Consider the following 7,186-nt stretch of genomic DNA (forward strand, 5'->3'; position numbering starts at 1 on the left):
CTGGGCTCTTCTCCATGTCTTGGCCAGTTACTTCTGACCTTGAGTAGCCTTGTCCAGGACTCCTTCCAAAGCAGTCCCACAAGAGCAGGATCTAACATCAAAACCTAAGGTTTCCAAAGATAAAGAGGAGAATGAGAGACTTCAGGTACCATAAAATTTTGAGCCCAGTCAAAAAAGTACCCTGTCACCCAGACACTGAATGCAGCAGCCAATGGTAAGGAGGGCCTCTGTGGATAAACTGGCTAAAGGCACATGATGCAGAAATCAAGATGAGCCTGAAGAATGTAACTCTGAGAGCTGAAGGAGTTCAGCCTGCTGGCTACAGCTGTTGGTGGAGGATTGTAGGGGTGGGTTAGACATTCCGGAGCAGCTAAGGATAAATTAGACAAGTACATTGGGGTCAGATAATTAAAGGCTTAAAACTATGTTAAGAGCTTACCTTTGCTCCAGAGTCAAGGGAAAAGGTAAGCAAGGAGAATACAGAATCTAGTTGAAATGTGATAAAGTCACTCCTATTGCAGTGTGAAACTGGATTGGAGGAAGAGACAGTGAAACCAATTGACTGCTCAGTAACCTAGGTGGGTGACACCATGATCTGAGCTCTGATAGGGTCAGTGGAGAGGGAGAAAATGGTATTTGAAAGATACCAAGAAGAGAGAATTCACATTAAGAAGCAGGTGGGGAATGATTTGGGGCATAGGCAGAGGAAGATGAGTGGTTTCTGGCTTCAGAGGGTGAAATGAGCAGAGAGGAGAAACAGGTTGGGCAGATGGCAATGGCTATGGCTTTCCACTCTTGAAAAGAGATGACTCTGGGACAGCCAATTGGGCATATCTAAGAGGCCTGCAGTCCAGAAGAGACACCTGGGCTGGGGTTCTAGGAAGGGAAACCCACATACAGATAGCAGCTGCAGATACCAAAATACAGGTTCTAACAGAGGGTGGATACTCAGAGTGGCACAGGAAGGCCTTTGGCAGAATCCTGCAGGAGCATCAAAATTTGAGGCACGTGGAGAGCAGGGAAATGAGCAGAGACCAGCAAGATAAGAGAGAAACCACGGGATGGGAAAACACGGGGGCAAAGTATGAGTCATAAGGAGGAAGTGGTCAACAACTCAGAATCCGTTCCAGGGAGATAAGCAGGACAGGACCTGTCACTGTGCAACCAGGGGGTTTGGTGATCTTGCAGTATTAGTGTGGATAGAAACCATAGTCAAGTGAGATGAAGGGTGAATGGAAATAGAGAAGATGGAACTTGTGAGTGGGAGGTCTGTCAGTTACATGGAGACAAATGATAGCAATAAAGGGGAACAAAGGGGTGAGGGGGATGAAAGACAGAGGAGCTCCAATTTGGGTATCATCTTTACTGCCTTTGCACTAGACACTGGTGCAGATATGAATGTGAGATCAGAGTGGAACCACGAGGAATCAGGAGATGAATAAGACATAAACTCATTCGTTCATTCCACAAGCACGAGCTGGCTGCCTGCTGAGTGTCAGGTCCCTGGCCACACACATGCCATTATAACATAAGGTCAAAGTGGCACGTGGCAGAGCACAAGTAGCCTGAAGTACGGTTGCAATAGAAAGGAAAGAGATTATTTTACATAGTTACATCTTGATAATTATGCTTCCTGAGTGCTGAGGGCCATTACCAAGTAGGTATTGACGCATCGTAATCCTTGCCAGTGTACCCCATGTTAAATGGACTTGCCTTGGAAATTTGCTGCGACCTTGCTTGTGTGTTTGAGAAAGATGACCCTGCTCAAGGTGATCGAGGGTGGATCCAGGTTTGAGGAAGTATCCTGCAGGTTTGAGGAAGTATCCCGGTCCTTGGGCTTAGGGTGTTCCCGGTTTAAGGCGTTTCCCGGTTTAAGAATATGGGTTTTAGGGAAGTTGAGGTTGAAGATTATTGCTGCTGGGATTAGGGTGTTCCTGTTGCTTGTTCCCGTTGAGTTCTCATGAGATTCAAATGGGATTTTGGAAAAAGCCTCGTGGAGTAGGTGAAGTGTGCGGCAGAACGAGACTGCCCCTGAACGTGTGTGGAGGCTGGTGTGAGATCCGGAATAAAGAATTGCTGTTTGAACCTACAGAGCTGTGTGGTGGCTCATGATTCTGTGCCAAGCCGAGTCATTGGCACTTGGCTTCGGCACCTGAGGAGGTTAGCTCCAAGAGAAGGGGAAATTTGGTTGTACCTCCAGCCATCTTCTCCTCTGCCATATAGAAGAGCCACTCTCGAGGCAGGTATGGTGGGGCACACTTGTCATCCCAGCAATTCAGGAGTCTGAGACAGGAGGATCCCAAGTTCAAAGCCAGAATCAGCAACTTAGCAAGGCCCCCAGCAACTTTGTGAGATTCTATTTCTAAATAAAAATATTAAAAAGGGCTGGGGATTCGGCTCAGTAGTTAAGCACACCTGGGTAAAATTTCTGGTTAAAGAGAGAGAGAGAGAGAGAGGGAGAGAGAGAGAGAGAGAGAGAGAGAGAGAGAGAGAAGAACCAGCTTTTCCTCCTATTATAATAATATCCTCTGAATAGCTTGAGTTCACTGTGGGCATTGGCGTCTCTTCAGATACAGAATAGCTGTGGCAATCATAGACTAAATTCTCATGAAAGCAACCCACATACCATGTCCCCATCAATGTTGCTACTGACCAGCTAAAAAAAAAAATTTGCCCATTATTATACTGAGAGTCAGAGAATCCTGGAATACAGAGATAGAAGAAAAGGTGAGGTCCTCCACCAAAAGCAGTAAAGAATTTTTAAGTGCCTGGAATGTTCCAGATCCTGGGGTAGTCCCTTTAGACATATTATATTGTATGGTTATCATTTTCCTGAAGAGTCTTTCTACTCATTCACCCATCTATCCACCCATCCAACCATCCACCTACCCATCATCCACTCACACACCCATCCACCCATCATCCTTCCAGCAAATACATCTATGCTGGGCACAGCATTCCAAATTCAGAGTCGTGACTAAGGCAGAACAGTCCCCCTTTCAAGCTGCCATAGTCCAGCAACAAAGTCAAACTAACATTAAGCAAGTAACTAGTTTGAAAAGTGTTATACAGAAAGTTCAAGGTGCTAAGGAGGCACCTAAGAAGTCCTGAGGCTAACAAATGTTTTTCTCTCCTAGAGAGGAGGAAAATGAAACTCAAAGACATTAAGTTATCTTTCCCAAGGTCACATGCCCAGTGAATAAGTGAAATTCAAATCCAGATCTGTTTTGCTTCAGAGCCTAATGATTTTTCTCCTCAAAGCCTCAGCCCCATAGAGGAATCAGTGACACAGAAGCCAAAGTGAAAATTTCAGGTCTTTCTTATTTCTGGTTTGCTTCAATGATAAAACATGGTTTAAGCGTTGTAAAAAATAGTACTAGAGAAATCAGAATAATGGTGACATTATTGAATTTTCTGCCATCTTTTAGAAAAGTAAACTCTGACAACTAAAATTCCCTTTTCCTCCCATTCTTGCTTCTTCCCTCCCCCTTTCTCTCCCTACTTTCCTGCCTCCTGTCCTTCCCTGCATCCCTCCCTGCTGATCTGAAAGGGCCCTCTATGTAGGACCAGTATTGCATGTGACTCTTCCCCAGAACTCATTATCAATACATACTCCGCCCATGCCTAGGCCTGCTTGTCAACTTGCTACTGGTCTGGCAATGAATGAATGTTGGGATTTCGCACAGCCATTCCTTACAACTGGCACTGGACATGATGACTGGTGTGGTTGCTATAACTGCAGCAGTTCATATCAAGAATGGGCATGTGGGCAGCTGCTCACTTACGGTGGTCAACGCTCTCCAGCTCATTGCTCCTCTGACAGGCTGAAAGCAGCCAGTGGTGGTGGAGTTTGCCCCTCTGAGGGTCACAGGCTCTGTGTCCAAACATGAAGGAAAGAATTCTACTGAGGGCCCAGGCAAGATCAGATCACTGACTCTGGTCAACACACCAAGAGAAGTTTGAGAGGCAGCGATGGGTTTCTTGTCCCTGCTCTACTCTCAGTGTCCTGGATGACTGCTGGCTCCTCCCTCAACCTCAAGCCAGACTGGCCTCAGTTTCCTCATCTTCATGTGGGGAGAATTAGTCCAGATGAGCACATGCTTTTTCTCAAAAATAGTGTTAGAAAGTATTGCTGCTCAGAGAGAGAACTTGGGGACTCTCTCTGCCTGGCCTATTCTGTGTCACTGGAAAGGTGGAAATGATTTGTCTTGGCTTTGGCCAGCGCTTGGGGCTCTGTCCTGCTGGTAAAGGGTTGCTTTCTGGTGGTCTATCCCTGCAGCACCTGGGCACAGGTAAGCCTGCTTAATTCTGGGGCTCAGTGGTTAGCAAGCCGACAGGGCTAATAGTCTTCCCATCTGCCTTTCATAATAACAGTACCATCTTAATATATACCTGACTACTATGTTTGATTTCTGACTGCTCAGAATAGGTCTGCTATATGTCCAGACCCCTACACAGTCCACCTCTAGGTTTATACTCAAAGGACTTAAAATAAGCATACTACAGCGATGCAGCCACATCAATGTTTGTTTACAGCAGTTCAATTCACAATACCTAAACTATGGAACCAACCTAGATGCCCTTCAACAGATGAATGGATAAAGAAAATGAGGTACACACACACACATGGGAGCATTATTCAGTCTTAAAGAAGAATGACATTATGGCATTTTTAGGTAAATGGGTGGAGTTGAATATCATGTTAAGTGAAGCAATTGTAAACAATTGTTTTAAAAGTTTCCTTCCTTCCTTCCATTTCAAATGATATAAAAGCATCAATAGTGAAAACCAAGTCCCCCATCTCTCTTGACACTCAGCCACCCACATCTCCACAGACAGGCACAGTCTCAGCCACTGGCCATTTCTTCTAAAGTGTCACTGTGTATTGCAAACTCTGGGCTAGCCCTCGCTGTTAAAATTAAGAATCTTGGAGAACTTTCCATGCAACCACCTCATTCTTTTCAGTGCCTTCATCATATTCCATGGTGGACATTTAAAAGGCCACCATGAAATACTGTCTGTGGATATCTGGGTGGCTCTGAGTGTCAGGTGAGGTGGGAGACTTGGTGTGCACTATAGATGCTTTCATATCTTTTGAAATGGAAGGGAGGAAGCTTTTAAAAAGGTTGTTTACAATTACTTTAAACTCTTGCAATTGTGAGTCTATCTGGGTTAGATTTCTGAGCTTCCTTTTCAAAAAAGTGATTCTGTTAAGTGACCTGTACAGGGAGACAAAATGATCAATGGTGAAGGTGATTTCAGGTCTAGTGTTTCTTTTCCAGAATATAGTTGAGGATTCAAAACAAAGTAATCAAGTAACCCAATAGTAGGAAAGACTTTACATAAAATAACATTTAAGTGGCTCCTTTCTGAAAGATCATTTCAGGCGGATACCATATAGATCTAGATATTTTAACTTTCATGGTCAGTCTTTTGTTACATTGTATCATTGGATGCAGTGTCTTATTTAATATTAGTAACAAACTTGTAGAACAGGTAATGTTGGTCCCACTGTACAGGTGAGTAAATAAAGAGTGAGGTCTCATAGTTAATAGTAGTAGAGCTGAGTCATCAAATCTACCCATGCCCAGCTTTGAAAAACCATCATTTTTCTGTTCTAAAATCTTGTCTCTCATACTGGTCCCTGCTATATCCTTGGACACTATCACACTGAATTCCAAATCAGCACTGTGTGGGGGTTGTATTATCCCATTTCCCAGATATGGAACCTGAGGACCAAAGAGCACAATATCTTCCCAAAGCTGGTCAACTCATTTTTATCCCATCAGAATAAATCATGGCCACGGGCTGGGGTTGTGGCTCAGCAGTAGAGAGCTTGCCTGGCTCCTGCAAGGCCCTAGGTTCAATCCTCAGCACCACATAAAAATAAATAAATAAAAATAAATAAAGACATTGTGTACAACTAAAAGAAATAAATATTTTTTAAAAAAAGAATAAATCATGGCCAGCTGGTTTAAAGAGAGGCTCAGAAAGGATGCACATGAGAGCTCCTCACCCTGCAGTTTCAAAGCTCTTTCCTCTTCTGCGCTGCAAGGAGCCAGCTCCTGGGTCTTTGGTACCTGGAAATCGAGAGCTGCTTCTGGCCCTGGAGGCTGTGCCCACAGCTCTGTGGCTGTCACCATGCCACAAAATGAATATACTGAATTACACCATGAATATGGATATCATTTGGATTACCATGAGAAAAAGAGGAAGAAGGAAAGTGGAGAACATTTCAAAGAAGGCAAAAAAAGAAAAAATAAGATTTTTCTGAAGGCCAAACTCTACCACACACAGCACCATGTGGAGAAAATACAAATGAAAAAGATGCAAGAAAAGAGAAATACCAAATAAAAGAATGGCTGAAAAGACTCCCCAGGGAGCAGTACCAGCCTACTTCCTGGACAGAGAGGGACAGACCCAAGCAAAAGTACTTTCCAACATGATTAAACAAAAAAGAAAAGAGAAGGGGGGAAGGAGGGAAAGCCCCCCTTCCCAAAGTTGGTGCCCAGGAAGAAACAGAAGTCTTAAAAGTGACTCAAAAAGGAAAGAGAATAAAGAAAGCCTGGAAGAGGAGGGTTGCTCAAGTCTGCTCTGTTGGAGATGGCTTTACAAGAAAACACCTAAACATGACAGATTCATCAGACCAATGGGCTTACATCTCAACAAGGCCCATGGAACACATCCTGAACTGAAAGCCACCTTTTGCCTACCCAATACTTGGGGTGAAAAAGAATCCTTCATCCCTACAATATACAATTTTGGGTATGGTCATTGAGGTGAATGTGAGGGAGTTGGGCCTTGTAAGACAAGGAGGCAAAGTTATTTAGGGAAAATAGACCCAAGTTACCAATAATCCTGAAAAAAATATATGCATAAATGCAGTCTTACTGGTTTGAAAGACTTTTACACTCCTTATAATTATTAAAGACTACAAATCCATCAGAAAAGCCACCATAACTGTGATATTTATGAATACTACCAAACAGCCTTACATATTAAGTCATTAAGAGAACTATTTATTAAACTGTAAAAATAAATAAATAAATACATAGACACATAGATAGATAAATAAATATAAAAGAAGAAGAAGTTATGACCAGTCCTTGGTCACCCAGTGATCATCTTGAGAAGGCTGGCCTATCACATTTTATTGTGAGAATTACATTTACTATTTAATATTAAA

The 7,186-nt window shown here is 43.3% G+C and overlaps 1 pseudogene; it reads left to right on the forward strand.

Annotated features, from left to right (window-relative positions):
* The first annotated feature begins 6,141 nt into the window (after window positions 1-6,141).
* Window positions 6,142-6,899, forward strand: LOC144252142 (ribosome biogenesis protein NSA2 homolog pseudogene; annotated as a pseudogene).
* Window positions 6,900-7,186: the final 287 nt, after the last annotated feature.

This window comes from Urocitellus parryii, unplaced genomic scaffold (genome assembly GCF_045843805.1).
Source record: "Urocitellus parryii isolate mUroPar1 unplaced genomic scaffold, mUroPar1.hap1 Scaffold_37, whole genome shotgun sequence".
Lineage (NCBI taxonomy): Eukaryota > Metazoa > Chordata > Mammalia > Rodentia > Sciuridae > Urocitellus > Urocitellus parryii.